At 33.3% G+C, this 23,356-nt stretch overlaps 1 long non-coding RNA gene across 2 annotated transcripts; it reads right to left on the minus strand.

Annotated features, from left to right (window-relative positions):
• Positions 1-1,032: 1,032 nt before the first annotated feature.
• On the minus strand, positions 1,033-7,771 carry LOC118180664 (uncharacterized). 2 transcript variants are annotated; one of them, XR_004756713.2, is made up of 2 exons: positions 7,455-7,771; positions 1,033-1,710 (listed from the first exon to the last, which is right to left on the minus strand). It is a non-coding gene; the product is annotated as an uncharacterized LOC118180664 (long non-coding RNA). The 2 variants fall into 2 exon arrangements; XR_015042062.1 differs by lacking the exon at positions 7,455-7,771 and adding an exon at positions 3,376-3,620.
• Positions 7,772-23,356: the final 15,585 nt, after the last annotated feature.

A 23,356-nucleotide genomic window follows, 5' to 3' on the forward strand; every position in this document is an offset into this window, starting at 1 on the left:
AACAATAAAATCATAAATTCTTGATGCATAAATGTTAGAAAAAGAGAATAAAACAAAATATTTTATAAAACTTTAATAATGAAAAAAAAATCATTTCTTTCAGCAATATATGGGAAAATATTGTGCACATTTGTTCAAAAATTTATTTGTATACTAGAAAATATTATCATTAAACTTACCTTTTTGAATATTCTAAAAAGCAAAATTTTGTTTGTTTAAATCTAAAAATGAATGCCAAATTATCGAAAACCTACTCTATTTAATATGCTCACTATTTTTATTCTGCATTCATTGAAGAAAATACTACAGCCAGAAAATGCAATACTTATAGAAATTAATAAGAAGGCTCAAACCTACACAGTAATATGCCTCACCTTCACTTAGATTTGTACCCAGCAGAACAAATATCTAGGTGTCATGTCTACCATGATAATATGATTGAAGCACTGTTAGCAGCGACTGCTGAATTGGTGCTGCAAGTAAGCGAGTAATAAAAATAAATCTTGGGCCATATATGTATTGCTTTCAGAAAAATAAAATAATAAATTACATTAAATTGTTTCTGTACTTGTGTACTGAATAAATTGTTATGCAGATATTAAATGAATTCCGATTTTGCCAGAAATGTATCTACGCATACATGCATGCATGGATGTGTATGTTCATGAATGCATGTGTGTGTACATACATATACATACATGTTTATACATAAATAAACATGTGCATACTGACATACATTTCTGAATCTGGTCCCTGTAACAGAAGAGTACCTGCAAATGTTTACTAAGTTTTAGTTTCAGAGCTACTAACAAATCTTCTTCACTCTAAACTTTGGTGATGCATTTTCACTGAAAAAGACCACTACAAAAATGGCATATCAAACATAAAAATGCTTGAAAGTTGTAACTGTGATGATTTTTAAATTTCCAGTGTTTTGTACGTAGTTCCCAGTTTTGAGTTTTTCACACTGTACATGGAGGAATTCTGTTATTCCATGTATCATCACATGCACAAAAGAGACAGAAGCTCATGTACTTATGAACTAATTTTTCAAGCATATATTAGTTCAACTCATTGCAAACTTTTATTCATAATCATGAACAGCACTAGAAAAAAATTACAGACGTCCACCTTGAGCACACCCAACACCAACACCTGTCCTGAACGAAAAATCACATGGTCAACAAACTCTTTAGTCAATGTTACAGTTACATATGAAAATTTAAAAACAATAAAAAGCAAAACAAAAATGTTCTGAAAATTCACACACTTAATTTTAAAAAATTAAATGCACATTATTACAGTTATTAGCAATGACAAATAATTATTACACTTTTCTTTCATAATTTAAATTGATTTTTTTACCAATGTCTGGGCTATCACCAGGCCACTGAAATGCTAAGTTCAAATCCAATGTATTGGACTGGTGCAGCCATCTACTGACAAGATAGTGAAATGCAAAGTGTTCTAACACATACATAATTTGTAATTTTAAAGTATAATTTCTAAGGCAAGTTAGGGTTCTGCGAATGCTCTGCGTTATAATCCAATTTATTTAAAGAAAGAAATGCTTTCATGAAAACATACTTTTTTTTACAACACTGATATATGATGTCATACTTCTCTCTGTGTGAATAAACATATGCTGGTTTCAAACACCTTTCAATCCAAAAGTACTGCCACATAACTCATTCAAAAGAGGTTTCTCTCCTGTAAGAATACGCATATGCTTGATTAGATTAGGCTTTCGTCTAAATTACTTTTTACATACTTCACACATATGAGATTCCCCCCAACCCAAGTCAATAAGCATATCCTTCTTTAAATCATCATTTTTTGACTAATCAACTTATTACATATCTTACATACATGAAGTTTTCTCATGTGTGATTAAGCATGTCTCGATAGACTATGCTTTTCTCGGCTCTACTCTTATAAGCACCCTAAGATCACCAAATGTGGCGATATGTGTTCTGCGCTTGTTTTTGGCACGATTGCGTCTTCTATGGAAACCCTTCTGACGTTGAATACTTCTTTGGTAGATTGGTTTAATTGCTCGTTGGTTCGTGTCATGTGTGTTTTGAAATGGCCTATGTTGCAACGAGAGACATGGTTGCAAGAGGGTCTGGGAGATTATTTTTAGTGGCTGTGCATGATAGAAGTAACAAAACGATGATGCAGTGTATTAAAGACTGGATTGAGCCTTGTACAACTATTTTTTCGGATGGGCTGGAAATCTTACAAGGATTTAGGAAAGGTTTTGAACATTTATTTGTGAACCATAGTACAAATTTTCGGGATGGTGTGTCTGGCTGTCATATAAATACAATAGTGATTACGTGGTGGCATGTTAAAGACAGCATGAAATTAGGATTTCTGCTGTTTGAAAAAGCATTCATTCATTATAAGTGCATTTTTTTTTATCCTTGTTCTTTATTTTGTAGAATGTTATGTTCATTGTTTTTTTAGATGAATTTCTGTCTTTATTGCTGTTTTTTTTTTTAATTGCTTGAAATTAATTTTAGTTATTTTAGTTTATTTTGTTGATTAGTGCATGGTGCCTATTTTGTGCAATTCACAGATGTTTTTTAAAATTGAAACAGAATTCTGTGTACATAGTATTCTTTGAAATTTATTAAAGCAAGGTGTGCGTAGTTCCTAGATTTTTTCGCTGCCTAGATTATGCAATTTGTAGATTGTTTTTTAAGTTAAAGCATATCGCTGTGTACACATATTCTTGTCAAATATTTTTCATTAGAAACTTTACATTTTTTATATCTAAATTTTTTGTTTTTGTTTCGGATTTTTAGCTTAAACTGTGTGTTCAAAACGTGGCTTTTGCATGCGCGAAAACTGCTTTTTTGGAGACATTTTAGACTTAAAGTTCGAAATGCAGACAAAAAATTTAGATAGTAATATGGCACCGTGGATCTTCTTACCAAAAATGTTTCGCGAGATATTTGAAGAATTGAGGGTGCACATAAGAGTAGTTCCCTTTTCTCTAAATGACTTAACCTCACGCACACGAGTTTTCTCTACAGAGCAGATAAGCATATATTGTTTAAATCACCTTTTCCTCGAAACGCCATTTTACACATTTTGCCACAACGAAGCTTATCTCTAATGAGAATAAGCATGTCTGTTTAAATGACCCTTTTCTAGAAATGACATTACATACTTCGCACGCATGAGGTTTTTCTACAAATACCCATGTATCTGAAGGAAAAGTATTCAGGGTATTCAGATACCATCTAATCTGAATACCCTGAATCTAAAAGAAATGCTAAATACCTCACACAAATGAGGTTTTTCTCCTGTGTGAATTAATATATGATTCATTCGCTTATGCTTTTCTTTAAATGACATTTTACATACCTCACACACATGACATTTCTCTCCTGTGTGAATAAGTCTACATGCTTCTTTAAAAGTCCCTTTTGTCCAAATAACTTGTTACATTCCTTACACATATGAAATTTTTCACCTGTATGAATAAGTATATGTTGGTTTAAAGAATCCTTGCATCCAAAGGAATAGTTACATATTTAGCACAAATGGGGTTCTTTATTCTGTATAAATCAGCATATGCTTCATTAGTTTATTCTTTTCTCTAAATGACTTCTAACATACCTCACATACAAGATGTATATCTCTGTGAATAAGCATATGCTTCTTTAACGCTCTTTTTTGTCTAAATGACCTGTTACATACCTCACACGAATGAGGCTTTTCTCCTGTGTGAATAATCATATGCTTAATTAGCTTATGGTTTCCTCTAAATGACTTACTGCATACTTCACATGCAAGAGGTTTTCCTCCCGTGTGAATAAGCATATGCTTCTTTAACACTCTTTTTTGTCTAAATGACCTGTTACATACCTCACAGGAATGAGGTTTTTCTCCTGTATGAATACGCCGATGTTCATTTAAATCACTCTTTTCTCTAAATGACTTTTTACATACCTCGCATACATGAGGTTTTTCTCCAGTGTGGGTAAGCATATGCTGGTTCAAAGTACTTTTGAATCTAAACGAATGATTACATACCTCGCATAAATGAGGTTTTTCTCCTGTGTGAATAAGCATATGCTTGATTAGTTTATGCTTTTCACTAAATGATTTTTTACATACCTCACACTCATGAGGTTTATCTCCTGTATGAATACGCATATGTTTCTTTAAATCACCCTTTAATCTAAATGGCTTTTCACATTCCTCACACACATAAGGTTTCTCCCCTGTGTGAATACGAATATGATTGTTTAGAACACTTCTGAATTTAAAGGAACTGTTACATACCTTGCAGGCATAAGATTTCTCTCCAGTATGAATAAACATATGACTGTGCAAATAAGCCTTTAATCTATATGAATTTTTACATGCATCACACATATGCGGGTTCTGTTCTGTATGAATCGGCATAGGTTCGTTTAAATCTTTCTTTTGTTTAAATGACTTTTTACATACCTCACACGTATCAGGTTTCTCTCCTGTGTGAATGAGCATATGTCTGTTTAATTCATCTTTTCCTCTAAATGCCTCCTTACACAGCTCACATGCATGAAGTTTTTCTGTGTTTATTAACACAGAATATGTCTGTTTAAAGCAATTTTGAATCTGAAAGAATTGTTGCATACCTTACACAAATGAGGTTTGTCTCCAATTTGAATAAGTAGTATATGCTTGATTAATTTTCTTTTCTCAAAATGGTTTTTATCATATCTCACTTGCATGAAATTTCTCTCGGTGAATAAGCATTATGTCATTTGTATTATACCTCACACACTTCAAGTTTCTCCATGTGCGAATAAGTATTTGCTTACTTGAAGCAGAGTTTACTCTAAATGACTTATTACATATCTTATAAACACGATTTGTTTCCTGCATTAAAATTTTGTATGTACTTGTTTTTTGTTTTTTTTTAAATGCTTGTAGATTACACACACATATGTGGTCTCTCTTCCCTGTTAGTGTGCATACACATCTTCAAAATACCTATCTTTTTTTTTTTTTTTTAATTATTTATTGCATATTTCAGAAAGACGAGGTTCTTATCTTGCATAAAGCAGCATATGTACTATTAGTCTAAAACTTTATCGAAATGACATGTCACATAAACTTCTGTCTGACCAAGCATATGAAATTTACTCTTTTCCCGAAATGACTAGTAACATACCTCATACGTATAAAGGTTTCTCCCTGCACAGATGTGTGCATTATTTAATGCAACTTGTTGTGCATCTCAGGATGATGCAGTTCAACATGAATATGGATTGGCTAAATCAAACTCTGGCCAAATTACTTTTTAGATCCTTCACCAAGCTTTTCTTATCTTACGCAACTATCGCTGTGACAGTGTTTATAAAAAATGAATGCAGTTTAAGTAAAAGGTTTATTTATGCATGATATATTAATACTGCATTCCATGAATACTTTCTTGTGCAAATATGCTTTTGACTGTTTTTGTAAAATATCACTGCAGTTTAAACAGGAGGTTTATGTATGTATGATGTACATAATACACTTTGCACTTCATGAATACTTGATGCAAAATTGAACTGTTATATTTTGTGCACGACTTCTTGCTAGATTTTATCAATGCACTTCCTGAAAGAACTTTTGCACTTATTCTTTACCACCCAGGCTCAATTCGATGCAAATAGGCACTTTTGTGATGTCGCCATGTGGAGTTAATGTGGATACAAACAAGTTTCTTTTAGTATCTCCTCAAAAAAGGCATCCCTCCACCATGTAGGTAGCCCTTGAAAGCTTTGCCATCATAAAATACCACCAAATTATAGCACTAAGTACTTAAAAATTCCAATTAAAATTCTTGCTGTTATGTATGTATAAACTTCCTGTTTTTGTTCAGCCCATTCAAATTAATAACGATTTTAAACAGATGAATAAACAGGACATATAGTATGTTTCTCATACAGATTTTATATATGAACATTTAAATACCATTTATGGAAGTTCATTTGATATGCATTGTCAGTGAATTTTTTTGCACTTCAGAAAAATTATTCCACTTTAAATGTCAAAATATGCAACGCATATTGCTATATGGAACGGAACTTTGTTTTCCTTCAGCCTATAATTACCTCCCCGTGTTTAACTGAGTCATTCGTGATATACCCTAAGGGAAATAGTGGAAAATATGAAAGAATGTACGATAAGCCGCATTATATACGCGCGAAATTCTATGCTTTCCAGCTGAGGATGTAGGATGAAAATTAATAAAATTTTCTGGGGATGATATATAGTCACTATTCAACTGTATTTACAAACAAACATAGGCACGAAAACTAGCCCAATGAAACATATACAAATGAATCAATCTTTTGGAGATATGCAAAGGCAAATATATATATATGGTATTACGTGAAATTCTGGAAGTCATAAAACTGAACGCACAGGAAACCGACATTTCAAATTAATCAATAAAACGCTAACACACCACATTCATTGATAAATACAAAAGTCGGTATTAGCGCCAAGGAGGTTAGAATAGAAGGAGGGAGGGTTCGCAGTTTCCTCCACTATCGGGGAATGAAACTCCGCCGAACAAGCGGCGTCCATGTTTGTGACTTCAAAACATTGCATTACGGCAGTGACATGTACGTGTTTCTAAGCTGTTCCGTGCATTTATTTTCCAGTAAAAATATGTTAAATTTATAATGAAATCCCTTGCTATTGTTGAATTTTTGTTTTAAAGTAATAAAGATGATATCCATAATTTACTATGTACAGCAAATTATTAAGAAATAGTTCGAAATCTAAATGCATGCGCATAACATTAAAGCCTTTAAAAAATGATGTTTCTGCATATTTCACGGATTTGCTTAGGTTAGAAAATAAATCTTAATAAAATAAAACAGATTTATGTGAATTCATTGATTTCAGTTTATGCGCATTTCATATTTATTAATCTCAAAGAAACTGCCTTTAATTAAGTTGAATTACAGAAATACACCTATATAAGTTTTTGGATACATCTTTCCACATATTCAATTGTGTAAATATTTTACTTAATTTTATCACTATACTGCCCAGAAATTTGTAAGTTTATGCAAAAAATTTTTAACAACAGAACAGTTTATCTTAACTTAAATGAATAATAATTAATATATAAAGAAAAGCATTGCTTCCTTTACAATTAATAAAAATAGCAACAATTGATTTCTTACTTTTCATGAAAGTTATAAAACGAATTAACTAAAACGTTCAAATTATACAATTTAAATCCTACCATATAGCATTGTATCTTAAGGAACGAAGATACCAGCTATAAACAGAAACATTAAAATGTATTTAATATAATTTGATTATAGTTATATTAAATAACCTATTTTAAGTCCTTTTTTTTCACATCTGGAAAGAAAACCACATGACATTGTGATATTTTTTGACATAGTTGTCATATTACATAAAAAAAGAAAATTAATACTTACGTGTGAAAAATAATGCCCGGAATTTTTTTCGAGAATCTATTTGTGCATCCATATGCAATACAAGCTGACATGCTTCAAAAAGAAAAGAAAAAAATGTTGCAATGACAGCCTTTCTTGCACAAGTCACGGTGATAACAGGAAGATGGCCGCCAAGCTTCACCGTTTGAGTTGAACCTTCCCTCCTTCTATTCTAACTAAGGCTCCTTAGAATTAGGCCTCCTTTAGAGGAGCCTTAATTCTAACCTCCTTGGTATTAGCAGAGTTTCACGAGTGACACAGACAATGTGTAGACAGATGTCTTGTTTTGCACCCGCTAAGTGTTTTTGCCCAAATGAGCGAATCTTCGGTCAGGCAGGTCATAACATTAGACTTCAAGTTTCGTACTAATGAAAGTACATTACTTGACCTGGTATACTATCCATTTAAGGCTTTAAGTAATGTAGAAGTGCATGTCCCGAGAGGGTGCATGTTAGTAGAGAATGTAGCGCCAAATTGAAAATTCTTGTATTAGCTAAAGTGTGCATAAGTGTCGCCATCTCTTGTCATGGTAGAATGTTACATATTTAGGAGCAATTCTGAAGTAGAGACAAAATTAATTAATTGCGATGAAGTAAAAAGCCTTTTTCTAAAAAATGTACTGTAAATAAAGTAAAAGTGATGAGCTAAAATTGTACAAGTCTGAAACTGTAAGTTGCAGCATCGTAAAAATCAATTTTGAATGGGACTCGAACCGTCAATGTGAAGATCCCCTAAGTGTGGCGAAATACCACTGAGCTGCCTTCACTTTTTCAGTTTCTGCAAATTTCATTGCTATTTCTATTACTTTAAACGCTTTTTGCTGAATGCTTTTGGATTCTTTGATTTTCTGAGCTATACTTGTGATGTGCTGCAGGAGTTGGAAAATATTATGGTCTTTAAAGATTTTTAGTATTTGGCTGAAGTCTTCTTTTCCTCTATTTCTTAATTTAATTTTGTCACTATACAATGGTCGATTTTCTGTGCTATTATTGTGCTCTTGCTGCTTTAAAGGTTCAGGAAGTCTTCTATAGAAGGTCGTAATTGCTGGGATTTTGGATTTTCAGTTTTATTTTCGATATTGTTGAATCTTCGTTGGTAAACGTTACAACAACGACATGGGATTGAGAGCAAAAAATGCATTTGGGTTTTTGTTCTGGTTTAAAGTGCAAGTGTTTGATCTATGATTGTCCCCACATTTAACACATCTTACTTTGTTGAAACAGGTACAGTAGAAGTCCATTAGTCCGGCATCCAACAGTCCGGAATGCCCGATAGTCCGGCATCGCTCCGGAAAATTGTAAAAATTTTGGTTTTCTCCAAAAGTTTGTCTTTAAAGCAAATAAAACCGCTCGAGAGCTATTCGGAAGTTTTCGGGGTAGTTCGAGATCATCCGGAAGCGCTCGGTATTGTTCGGAAACAATTAGCGGCCGGCTAGTCTCAGCTGTCACAACAAATTCAGGTGCAGTGCAGCTCCGTTAATCAATCACGAAGCGTCTTCGCCATTTTTTTGTGCGTTGTTGTTTTGTGTCCTTTCACATCGCAGTAAACGTAACTTTTGAAACTGTTTATAAAAAAAGTGATTTTCGTTCTAACTGTACAGTGACCATGTTTTCAAAACCTAAGCCTTCGAGTTCAAAAGGAGAGAAACGAAAACTCGTAACACTCACTCTCAATCAGAAACTAGAAATCATCAAACGGCTAGAAAAAGGCGAGAATAGAAATGTTTTAATGAATGAGTTTAATATTGGCTCATCAACTATTTATGACATTAAAAAACAAAAAGATGAACTAATGAAGTTTGCTTCTCAATCGGTAACAACTGCAAAATTGGCTTCTAGACAAACATTAAAAAAAAAACCAAAACTGGAACAGCTAGATAGTGTATTGTTCAAATGGTTTAGTGCAGTACGTTCTGAAGGAAAGCCGGTAACAGGGCCAATGATTGTTGAAAAGGCAAAGAAATTCGGCCAAGATTTAGGAGTTGCTGAAAGTGAATGTAAATTATTCTGATGGTTGGCTCAGAAACTTTAAGTTTCGGCATGGAATTCGAAGACTTGATGTAACTGAGAAACACTTTTAGCAAACCAAAACTCTGCAGAAAAATACAAAGACGAGTTTGAGAAAATCGTGGCTGATAATGATTTAACACCTGAACAGATTTACAATGCTGATGAAACAGGGCTATTGTGGCGATGTTTACCAACATCTACACTAGCTGGGGGAGGAGAAAATGCCGCCAAGGGTTTTAAAAAAAAAAAAGACAGATTAACCGTTTTGCTATGTGCTAATGCGTCTGGAAACCACCGAGTGACCCCTTTTGTGATAGGTAAATCTGCAAAACCCAGGGCTTTTAAGAGTGTTACACACTTGCCTGTCATACGATGCTCAATCAAATGCATGGACAACTGCCGCCCTCTTTAAAGACTGGTTTTTTCACCACTTTGTGCCTGAGGTCAAGGAATCCTTCAAAAGCCTTGGTCTACCAGAAGATACTAAAGCCATCCTTCTTTTGGACAACTGCAAAGCCCATCTGCCAGTAGATGAGTTAGTTTCTGGAAATATTGTTGCTACTCTGCTCCCACCTAACGTAACATCTTTGATTCAACTCATGGACCAAGGGGTTATTCAAAATTTTAAATGCTTTTATAGAAGGTCTTTTATTCAAGGCCTGTTAAATGCCGACTGTGACGTGACTGATTTTCAAAAAAAGTTTACAGTAAAAGATGCCGTCTATTCGCTTCAGATGTTCAATATATTTGTAAATGATATTCCTGAAGCACCTAATGTTGATCTAGCTTTATATGCGGACGATACTGCCATCATCTCTCAACATCCCAACACCGCCACGGTAATCTCTGCACTGCAGAATTATCTTTCAAGCCTAGAGCTCTGGCTCGGACTATGGAAGATCAAAATTAATGTCGTAAAATATGCTGCCACTTTATTTATCAGAAGAACGCACCCCAATTTAATTAACTTGCAATTCTTCGGAGAACCAATTTCCTGGGTTCCTACTTATACGTATCTAGAAGGATACTTGATTCGAAATTAACTTGGCAACCTCACATTCAAAAAACAGTTTGTAATGCGAAGGTTGTCAAATCCCAATTACTGCCTTTTTTTTTTTTTTTTTTTTTTTTTTGCTAGAAAAAGCGACCTGTCGACTAAAATCAAGATCTTGTTTTATAAATCAATGATAAGGCCTATTTTGACTTATGCAGGTCCCGTATGAGCGACTTTCGATAAATGTTTTCAAAAAGATTCCTTCGATCGGAAATCCCGTTCTCCATTCATTGCCTATTTATCATCTAGGAATTGCATCATCTAGAAGAAGGCCCACAGCCACTCTAGAAAGCGCATATAATGCGTTATCATTTCCTAAGAGGCGTTGCTATGGGGACGAGGCGCCTCGAAGCTATCACTCAACTCGTTCACTGAACCCTCCCCTTCCCCCGCCTGAGAGAATTCCTGGTCTTTCCGCTTTACTCAGGGTCACTCTCTTTGTCCCATAATCGAGCAATATTTATTTCTTTCAACCATATCGTCCCCACAACCAAGAGGCAGGCAAGATAGTAACAGTAAGGTAGCTTCCAATGCGCGCCATTGCTTTCTAGCTATACCCATTCCCGGAAGGCCCAGACCCGACTCCGGGTCTTCACCCATAAAATTGTCGATTCCGGTAATCCAATCTTTCCCAACCTCGAGGGAGCCAGAGTTAGGGGCAACGCTGGGCCGTATCCTCCTTGCATACGACGAGATCTCGATACGAGAGTGACGTCACATATGACGGGCTTTTCGTGTGGAGCGACAATTTGCAATCCTCGAGCACCGATCGAAACCATTTCGTGCGGCGTAGCTATCGTCTGGTTTTCGGCTGCTTATGTGCAACCGTTTAAAAATCTTGCGATCGAAAAGTAAAGGCGTCGGATGAATGTTTAGCGATGTATCTTTTAAACTGAATACATCATCGTAATTAAATTCAAAGAAGAATGTTCCGAAGCAGACTGGATGCGTTTGCATTATCTGCTAAGCAGTTTATAAAGTTATTTAGGGGAGATAAACAGTTGTATTCTGTTCTGAACTAACAGCTTTTGTTCGAAGACTTACCTTTTACTGGATTGCCGCCTGAGCTAAGAGTAAGTTACTTATTTGAACTGTTGAAATTTCAGTCTAAAATTGTAAATAACTTAATAAATTATTCTATAATTTATGTTTATATATTCTACATGTGTCATGATTTTTTTTTTATCAATTTCAGTTGTAGAAACATTTTTTATGAATTCGTCTGTACTTCTACGAATAATTTTCTTCTACGAATAATTTTCTGCTTAATATTTTTTATGTATCACCTAAAACATTCGAAAAATTTAATTGGAATTAAGTTCCGAATTGTATAATAGTAAACAGAAAAGAATATGTTAGTTAAATTTCTCTCTGGTTTTCATAATAAATTGCATCTTTGGTACATAACATTCTCATTTGTGTTTTGTTGTCAAAAATCAGGATCTGAAAAAGATAACTAGTTGAATCCATTTGCAGTATTATTTAGAAACGAATTACAGTGTTTGTTGGGATTTTAGATTTTGATATTATTCTTGAAGTCATCTGTTAATATTTTATCTAATTATAGTGCTTAAAAATTCATGTGAAAAGGGATTGTAATTTTTTACCTATTGATGTAAAATACCCTGTTCCTTCTTATGAAGGATGTGTTGTTATGAAATTGTTTGAAAATAGAGCATTCTTTTCTCCATTTTACTTTACCAGTATATTACTATGCTATTTTAGAAGCATCACGTAAAAATATTACAAGTTTCTCATGTGATAGATTAATACAGTTTATAAAAACAATCAGTATATGTTACATTTTAATCTCTTTCGAATCTTGATTTTTGACACCACAAATGAGAAGGTTATGTTAATATATTTTTATGAGATTGTGCTCATAATTGTTACATATATGTAAAACTATAAAACTGTATATTGAGGATTTTCTGAAGTAGGATTAGTTTTGAATAATAACTCAGCTTTCATAATATTACAAACATGTATCTTTCCATAAATTTGAAATGAGATTTGTATAATGCTTATGTAATTTATTTTCTTAGCAAACCCAAGGATTTTAATTAACACTCCTCGATAATTTTGTATTGTAGAATATTATTTCATATTAAGTAGATTATTATGATTTAGCTAATAAGTTTCAAAACATTTAAAAGTTATCACACATGTGTATTTCTAAAATCCTGATAAACATTATATTTCCTGTTATTGATAGCATATATTTCCTTTATTCTTGTTTAAGCCTTTAGATAAGATCTTTATGTACAACAATAATATTTTGCAGGTTTCTGATCATAATATGAAGATCTTTGCAATAAATGCAAAATGTTCTTGTGTTCGTGACATGTTCATATGCACAAATAAGCATTTTTCAGGGACAGGGGAAGAAACTGAATGTCAGTTATCACTACTTCCTCAATTCTTGTAATCCTGAAATAAGATTTTTCGGTACTCTTCTGTTATCGGTACTGGATTCAGAAATAAGTGTATATGTATATTATATATACGTATGTATATGTGTACACATATATGCACATACACACATGCATACATATATACATTCCTTAATCCAGTCACGACAACAGAGTACCAATGTTTCAGTCTATATAGCAAGTTTTGATTAATTTTGTCTGCATTTAGAATGTATTTGATGTTATTGCTATAATATTATTCTTTCAGATTATAGATGGATTATTTATCTTGTTATAGAAATAATAAAAAAATATAATTTTTATACAGTATATTACACTAAGTGTTATATTATCAGTGTCACATGTGAGTGGATATATGCTAATAAAAGTATGATTTTATTTTTAGTTCTATAGTAGTATTTACCCAAAACCTTTTTTTTTTCAGTAAGTAGTAATTAAAATATTGGTGGAATGTGAAAGAAATAGGTCACTAAATTTTATTAAACATGAAATGTACCTAATTTATATGCATTTAGATACACATGCAAGTTAAGAAATTGTGTGTTCTCAATAAATGCAGATAAAAGACAATTCTATTATAGACTTCTATCTTCCATGTATCAAATTGTTGTACTTAAAAATTATGCATTTTTTCTTTCAGATTAATGAGTTTAAAATGATTTTGCAATGTAATGGGTGACAATTTTTTTCCTTCTTGAAATCTGATACTATTAGATTTTCCCACCTGTACAAGGAATTTTTATTTCCATATATTTATTTTTATTAACGCGAATACTTTATACTGTTTGTAAAATTGTTATTTTTGTAAACAGCACGTAGGAAAGTTTTTTTTATTTAATTCTACTGTACGATTGGTGATTTAAAGTAACATTCTATGTTTGATTATGATGTATTGTCGCCAAATCTGTTAGTTGGTGCTAATGTTAAAAACTCGATAGTATGATCTAAATTAATGATTTTGCTTTTTCTTTATAGTAAGATAAATACACTGGTGTGCAAAAATTAAGGACGAGACGGTTTTTTCGATATAACTTTGTACAAAAGCTTTCCAAATCAACACATTTAATACCGTAAGATCACCAATACGTAAGGACATGAGTAATGTAAGCAACACTTACTAAAAGAGAAATCAGAGGGATAAAAAGAAGCTTTATTGAAAAAGTAGCATGGAGCGCAATGCGACTGAAAGCTGAAACATCCCTGCGATGGGTGTCCAGTAAGAAACATCCTCTCTTTAATAGGGGATATGATCTCCCCTGACTGCTAGGCAAATTTCACAGCGTCTGCCCATGCTGAGAATGAGGGTGTCAATGAGTTGTTGAGGCATTGCTGCCCATTCGTCTTGCGCCAATCGAAGCTCCGGAATGGTTACTGGTGGTAAGGTACGAGCTTGCCAAGCATCTGCCTTACTCTTCTTTGTTATCAAATAAATAAAAAGAGAATATTCCTAATCACATATTTCTTCTTTTAAAGAATTATATTCTTTTAAAGAAGAATTTCTTTAGATATTTCTTCTTATTTTATTTTATTTTATTTTATTTTATTTTTGTAAGAGTTTTATGTATTATGATGCAATATTTGGGATTTGTTTTTAGAGTACATAACAGTACTTTTTGAGGTGTTAATAGAACCAGTTTATTTTATTTATTTACTTATTGCTTTAAAACAAGCTTTAATTTGAGGCCTTTTTTCCCCTCCTTTCCATATGCACATAAAACTTACTTAAGCTATATTTTTAACATATTAATGAGATATATGTAAATGAAATAAGTCTCTTATATTAGCTACTTTACTAGAAAAAGAACTAAACTAAAATGATATACCTTGAAAACTTTTTGAGTTATTTTTTTAAGTATTTAAAAAACATACTTTATCTTCTAACACTTACTCTAATTTTTTATTTCTTCAGTATTTAATATTTTCTTGTTTCCTCAGTACATTTTCATTTAACATTGTCTTTTTCACATTTGCAAATTGCAATAACATATTACTTGAACATCTGCTTCTGTTTTGTCCAAACACATGAATCATTCTGTTGAACACAAATAGATTCAGAGTCTCTAGCAATCAAGCAAACAAACCACAACAGAGTTATTAAAGTTGCCTTACATGTAAAACTTGCATTTCAATTTAGGAATTCATAATTAAATGATATATTTTTAACCTCATTTTTTTTAGTCATTCAAATTATACATAAATTATTGGAATATCTTCAGATTGTGCTGCAAGATATTGCTGTTAATGAAAACTATAAATAATCGAATTTCTATTCTGAGATCTGTTTAAAAATCTATAGATATTTTTGAGTAACCAAAAAGTGTATAAACCTGATCTAAATTCACTGACCTAAACTAAAAATGTGTGTATGAATCAGGCAGATTTTTCCCTTGAATGATAAACTGTAAAAAAAATTAAATTAAAAAAAATAAATAAACAAATTTTGTACATCTTAGATTAAAAAACTTAAAACTGCCTAAAGAACTTCAAATGAACAAGATTACACAAAATTTAGTTATTTAATGATCCTAAATTTCTTGAAAGAAAAGTCATGTTGGAAATGAATAACAGAAATCTAAATAATAATACATAAATATGCATGTCTGTGATGTGAATAAAATAGTACCTTTCATGGTGCTTTTCGATGAAAGACACAAATGTCTCTAACTGAAAAGAAGTTATCCGGGATGACAGCTTATTCTAAACAGAGATGGAAAAAGATACGTTGTTTACAAATCTGTTTACAAAAAAAATTAAAGTTACGATTATTTTTCAACAAGTCTTCTCATTGGTTGTTGTACCATCGTTTGACGTCAAAATGTGGGCGGTGCGAAGGAGGGGCTAATACCTCTTTCGATCGGCGAAAGCCTTAACGTTTCGCACGGTAGAGGCGCTTGAGGATACCAGTTCTCGCTCAATCGTTAGCAGCAGTCGAACGAGAAGGAGTCGCTTGCTACGTCACTCTCGTATCGAGATCTCGTCGCACGGTAGGAGGATACGGCCCGCTGAGGGGCAGGGGGCTCCCGACCTAAGGTACATTGCCAAATGGGATTAGTGCTACCCTACCCACGAAACAATCTACCATGTTGCGATCCCACAGAGCAAGGCAGTACCAGTACGATCCCTGCCGAGCCTTACTCTGTCCCGAGATCCCTCAGGCCTTCTATGAAGTCTGTTTTTCTACCACGTATTTGAGACTGAATTGTTTTGATTTCAACATTTTAATAGTACTGCATTTCATATTTTCCAGTTCTTGCGAAATGTGGATAATCAGTCTGATCATGCTAAAATCAGTAACTTTGTGAATCTTGCATGGCAAATTTGGTAACGAAGTTTAGAAATTTCTGGTGAAACAAAAAATTACTAGGGAAAATGTTTGTAATTAAGACTTATTCTACACAGTAAATAATATTTGAGGCAGATATATCTGGACTCCAAATATAAGAATTTTTATTTTTTCAATAAAAAACAAAATATTTTTAAAGGAAATTCGAAACTTCTGTTACAAGCAGCTACAGCGAACTTCAGTAACATCACAACCGAACGAGTTCCTGGCTCTTCGTTTCTTTACCCAATTAAGCCAATGTCTATTTACTCTGTTCTTGCCAAGGTGCCAACCAGTTACGTCTAGGTTCTACGGACCTCGGCTCATGTTGGAACTTTTCATAGTATAGAGCGCGCTGTTGCGCCAAAAGAATTCTGTGTTTTTTACATTATGTAACTGTGGTTCGCCTTTGCGATGTATGTGTATTGCTGTGATATATTTTGGTGCTTTCATTAAATATAAATGAAAGATATCGTCATAAATTTTTTGTATCCAAATCAAGATCAAATTTACCACTGATGCAAATTCGTCGAAACAAAATTAGCGTTCGAACAAGAATCGTCAAGTTATTACTAGCCTTTCGAACTACGCATTAGTATCGTTAATCGCTTCGTAACATGTGGTGCATCGGCCGGGAATTATCGTAATTGTGGGGTGAGTAAATAGTTTTGTTGAAAATTTGGTTGAATAGAATATTTTGTAATTGTTGAAGTAGTAGGGTTGTTTGATGTTGTTGATCTTGTTTGGTAAAAATTTACAACTTTAGGTTTCGCATTTACTGAATATTTGCAAGTAAGAAAATGTTGTGCTTTCTTAGAATTAGAATTTGTTGTTAATGCTTGAAGTGTGATTTGTTGTTGAAAATTACAGTTTGTTTTCTAAGAATTCAGGAATTAGAATTTATTGTTAAAGTATTTGAGGGGTAAAATTTGTTGTTAGAAACTGTGAAAATGGCTAAATTATTAAAGCTTCGAACTAAGCGTGATACACATCGTGAACAAACATTAAAGTTAGTAGAAAAAATAAACATATATTTGAATGAATCAGATATTGACATAGATGTATGTGATTCATATTTAGAACAGTTGAATAGTAAAATTGAAATTATTAACATACTAAATAGTGACATTGATGAATTGTTGAAAGAAGAACAAGAAATTAAGGATGAAATTAACACAGTTGATGAATATAACGAAAAAATAATACCAGTTAAAGTAAAGTTGCAAAACAAAATTAAATCAATTGGAAAAGTTCCATATCAGTCAGGTGAACAAACAGTAAATCCAGAAAATGTTCACGTAGAAAATAAAAATTTGCATTTAGAAAACAGAACTAAACTTCCTAAACTTTCGCTTCCTCGATTCTATGGTGAGCCTTCAGAATATTTAGATTTTTGGAATCAGTTTGAGAATTCTGTACATAATAATTCTAATTTAACTGAGGTTGACAAATTTTGCTATTTAAAGTCGTTATTAGGTGGTAAAGCCCTAGCTAGCATCAAAGGATTCTCAATTACTCCAGAGAATTATAAACAGGCAGTTAAATTAATTTCTGAAACATTTGGCCAAAGAGACATTTTAATAAATGCTCACTTGTCAAATTTATTAAATCTGGCACCTGTAAAAAATGCTTCTAACATTCAGGCCCTTCGTAACCTTTATTTTGAAGCCCAAACTCAAATTAGATGTTTAGAGGAATTAAATGTCAAATCGGAAACATACACAACAATACTGACTAACATAATACTAAAAAATCTGCCAGGAGAATTGACTCTTGAATTTTCGAAGCAAAATATAAATAGTTGTCATGATTTACAGGAATTGATGAAGTTTTTACACAATGCTATTAGTGCAAGAGAAAAGGCATTCCGTATTAATTCTAATAATGTATCTTCATATAATAATTTTCATTCTAACCAACACAAACAAAACAATTTTCGAAATCAGAAACGAAACTTTGTAAACGCTCGAAATCAGAAACGAAACGAAAACATCCGAGTCGCAACAATCAACACGCGTCAGTAACAGAATTTATGGCGAAAACTTCCGAAGTTTGTTTATTCTGTGGTCAAGGTCACTGTAAGACTGAATGTGAAAGCATGACTGTACAGCAAAAAAGGGATAAATTAATTAAGGAAAGGAGATGTCTGTTATGTTGTAACACAAACTGTTTTGTGAACAAATGTAATGCTAAACAGTGTTCATTCTGCTTTGGTAGACACGCCAAAGCTATTTGTTTTAAATTTGAAAATTCTAGCAAGTGTAAATCTAATTCAAAACCGGAAGAAGAAAAACCAAAGGAATTGGAAATTCAGCCTACTATTTCGAATTCAGTTGTAAATGATAGGAATGTGATTTTATTGCAGTGTGTTAGGACAGAAATCGTTGGTCGTAAATCGTCAGGTACAGTTATTGCAATGTTTGATAACGGTAGTGAGAAGAGTTTTATTAAAAGAAATGTATCTATGAAGTTGGGATTAAAATGTCTAGGGTCAGAAGCATTAAAGATTTATTCATTTGGAGCAAAGGATCCTAGGTTGCAAACATGTCGCAGAGTTGAAGTGAGATTGCGAAATATTTTAGATGGAAATGAAGTCGTAATACAGGCGTTGGAAACAGATGAAATTTCGAGGGCGGCGATTAATTTGCCGAATGAGCGTACAAGAGCTGAAATGGAAGCCAAGGGATTAACTTTAACGTGGGGTTATAATCAAGCGTCAGATGATAATGAAATTTCCTTGTTAATAGGTATAGATTTTTATTGGAAGTTGACAAAAGGTTTTGAAAGGTTAAATACGTCTTTGGTAGCTGTAAACACAGAACTTGGATGGTCCTTGCAGGGAAATTGTGGTGATATGAGTAAAACGGCTGCTGTAAACTTAGTTTTAGGTGATCAAAGCAGTGTATCAGCTGAACTCAGGCGTTTCTGGGAACTGGAAAGTTTAGGTATTGAAAACAAGGAAGCGGAGTGTTTGACTTTAGTGGAACAGGAGATACTTGATGAATTTAATAATTCTGTTGGGTTCGTAGATGGAAGATATTGTGTAAAGTTGCCGTGGAAACCAGGTATGCAGGAGAAATTAGCAAATAATAGAGAAGTGGCTCAGAAACGTTTCGATAGTCTGGTTAGGAGATTTAGAAATGATACAGCTTTTTTTGAGGATTATAAAAAGGTAATTGATGATTATCGTAGGGAAGGTATCAATGAGAATTCGTCGTCAGATACTGAAGTGTCATATTCTGAGCAGTCATTCTACTTACCCCACCACGCTGTCATTCGCGAGGACAAATCTACTAGTCGAATCGTGTTTGATGGTTCTTCTCATGAAGGAGGACAACTTTCAATTAATGACTGTTTATTTAAAGGACTAAACTTGTATCCAAATCTATTTGAAATGATTTTAAAGTTTCGACAAAATACAATCGCCTTCACAGCGGATATAAAGCAAGCGTATCTACAAATTTTGACCGATCCTAGTGATAGAAAATTTACTAGATTCTTCTGGACTGATGATATCGGTTCTAATTCATATCAAGAAATGAACTTTAGTAGAGTTTTATTTGGACTAAAACCAAGTCCATATTTATTAGCTGAAACTCTGAAATATCATTTTGATAAATGTAAAGAAGAATTTCCTGATACTTGCAAATTACTGTCAGAATGGTTTTATGTCGACGATTTGATTGGAGGCGAAAAAGACTTGCAAGCGGCTTTGAAAATTACGACTGAAAGTGTAAAAATTCTCAAAAGATGTGGCATGATATTACGAAAATGGAAAACCAATTCCATGGAACTGCGTAAGCTGTGGAAAGATGCTGAGTTCGACATGGATGAGGAAAAGAGCTCAAGTACGGGACTTGACTCACCATCCAAGGTGTTGGGTCTAGTTTGGGATCCAGATGCGGACAGTATATCTTTTAACGTGAAAGAATTATCAAAGTTTGTCAAGAACGGAACTGCTTCGAAAAGGTTTATTCTTCGAGTAGTGGGTCGTATTTATGATCCTATCGGATTTCTTGGGCCTTTCATCATAAAGCTGAAGTGCATTCTACAGGAACTGTGGAGTCATGACATAGACTGGGATGATAAACTTCCATCGTCACTGGATCACAAGTGGCAATTGTGGTGCAGTGAAATCGAACACTTAGAAGATCTCCAAATTCCTAGATGTTATTTTTCAAATTTGAACTGTAAATTTATTTCATTTGAAATTCATTCTTTTTCAGATTCAGATTCTATGGAACTGTATTGTATTTAAGAGCTATATCTGAATATGGGAGTATCAGTTTTATTTGTTCTAAAAGTCGTGTAGCTCCTCTGAAAAGTCTTACATTACCAAGACTGGAATTAATGGGAGTTTTATTGTCCGCAAGATAAGTCCATCAAGTAAGTAAATGTCTTAAATTTAATACTTCTAGTTATTTTTGGACCGACTCGATGATTACATTATGTTGGATTAAGGGACAAGCTAGTAAATACAAAACTTTCGTAAAAAATAGAATAGAAGAAATTCAATCTTTATCAGATACCAATAATTGGGCTCATTGCTCTGGTAAGGATAACCCTGCAGATATCTTGTCCAGAGGAATTTCTGCAGCAAATTTAGCTACAAACCATCTTTGGTGGCACGGTCCACCGTGGCTAAGCCAATCACCTGAATACTGGCCTACTGAAAGAGAGAACTTAAAATCTACAGACGTAGACTTAGAGCTAAAAAGAGAATTTGAAAGTACAGTGCAAAATAACTGTTTGGTAGAAAATTCGAAATTTATTTTAGATTTAAGGAAATATATTAGTTTGTTAAAAGTACTAAGAGTAACTGCACTAGTTAAACGATTTGTTAATAAACTTCAAAAACGACAAACGATTGCAGGTCCCCTCACAGCAGAAGAACTTCAAAATGCTGAAATAGACTGGATAAAACATGAGCAAAACATAGAGTTCAACTTAATTGCAGAACCTTAAAAATGGTAAATTGATTCCTAAAAACTCTCCACTTTCAAATTTAGCCCCATTTCTCGACAGTTGTGATGTATTGCGCATAAAAGAAAGGTTAGAACAAGGAGCGTTTACAAAGGATGAAGCTCATCCTATACTTCTTCCTAAGCAGTCTAAATTTACAGAGTTAATTATTATTCGAGAACATAATAAAATTTTTCATGGTGGAGTTACATTTACGCTAGCCAAAATTAGGTCTAGATTTTGGATTCCACGAGGTAGACAAATTATAAAAAGAGTATTAGGTAACTGCCTAATTTGTCGAAAGTATAAGTTGAAACCAGCTAAACAAATAACTAGTCAACTACCTAAATGTAGAATTACTGAAAACCCTCCTTTTACTGTAACTGGCATAGATTTAACTGCCCCAGTTTTAATAAAATCTGGAAAGGATACTCAAAAGGCTTACATAACATTATTTACATGCAGTGTTACTAGAGCTGTGCACATAGAATTAATCACAAATATGTCAACAAAAAATTTTATTTTGTCATTAAGGAGATTTTTAGCTAGGAGAGGAAATTGTAAAGTTATCATTTCCGACAATGCTAAGAGCTTTAGAGCCACTAATGAAATTCTTAAAGAATTAGCAAAAATTATAATAGATTCAAAATTGAAAGATTTCATATCAATAAACGGCATAACTTGGCAATATATTGCGCCTCACGCGCCTTGGTGGGGTGGTTTTTATGAAAGGCTTATGAAAAGTATCAAAGATCCTTTGAGAAAGGTTCTCGGAAGGGCTCTTCTTAACTTTGAGGAAATGATGACTATTCTATCAGAAATTGAGTTAGTTTTAAATCATAGACATCTTACTTATGTCCATAATGAAATAAAAGAGCCAGAAGCTCTTACACCTGCCCATTTCTTGTTTCCAGGGCAAGAAAATATTTCTTATCCTGTACATTTCGCCGACCTTTTCAGGAATGAACCATTGAACAGGCAGACTTTGACTAGGAGAAAACTGTATCAAACTAATCTTTTGAAACAAATTTGGAAAAAGTGGAAGGAGAATTATCTCCTCGAATTACGGTCTGCGCATACTTCTCTAAATCCATCTCCTGAAAGGAATCTTAAAAAGGGTGAGGTTGTATTGCTGGAGGGGTCGACGAAATCAAAATTTTTATGACCTATTGGTATTATAAAAGAAGTTTATAAAGGTAGGGATGGGTATGTGCGTTCATGTTTGATTCGTACTTCTCAAGGACTTTATCGAAGACCCGTCCAATTAATCTATCCTTTTGAAGTTTAACCCACCGGGCGGCTCGCATTCAAATCTATTTACGTCTCGAAAACTGCAGTAAAAATTAACCATGTTTACAATTTTTTTTTCACTTAAGAGTGAACCAAAATTGTCCTGAAAACGGCCTTTGTTAGATTTTCTTACCCCCTCCTTGTAGGGCAATCAACAAGTCGTTTCACTTAAGTGATGGCTTCCTACTGTCCTTTGATTACCGCCTAGAGGCGATTAAGCAGATGGGCTGCTTTTGTCCTTACGGAGGAAGGAACACGTTTTGTGTCCATGCTTTGGTTAGACGAAAAAAGATAATTTTTTCTGGAAATCCAAAACAGAAAAGGAAGTTTTGTATTGCATTGTTACTAATTTTGTGCATATTTCTAATCTTAATTGCTTATCAGAGGCGTGCCAAGATATTTTTTCACCTGAGGCAGAAAGGTCAATGCGCGTCCATATAAATATAAAAATAGCTACACTTGTATTAAGCAAAAGTAATTGTATTAAATCAAAATGTCATAACGCTTATAGCATAATTATACCATAATTCTTAAAGTATTTTTTAATCGTAGTGTTAGAAATTCAGAGAAATAATGTAGCCAATTATTTATAATTTTCAAATGAAAACGTTAAAAAATTCGTTTTTGATAAATAAGAAATAACACTGAAATGCATATTGCATTAATTTCCAGGTTTTCTTGCAATTTTTTGGTTTGTTTTATTGATTTAAGTTTGACGAAGCTTATTTCCCCCAATAATTAAACTAATTTTCGAATTCGCATAGCCAATTTGGCGCCTCTTCTAGTGATTCACATGAGCCTGGCTTTGTTGCTCT

Source organism: Stegodyphus dumicola, chromosome 1 (genome assembly GCF_044657685.1).
Source record: "Stegodyphus dumicola isolate Sdum_Otavi_A_Nest chromosome 1, ASM4465768v1".
In the NCBI taxonomy this organism is placed as follows: Eukaryota; Metazoa; Arthropoda; class Arachnida; order Araneae; family Eresidae; genus Stegodyphus; species Stegodyphus dumicola.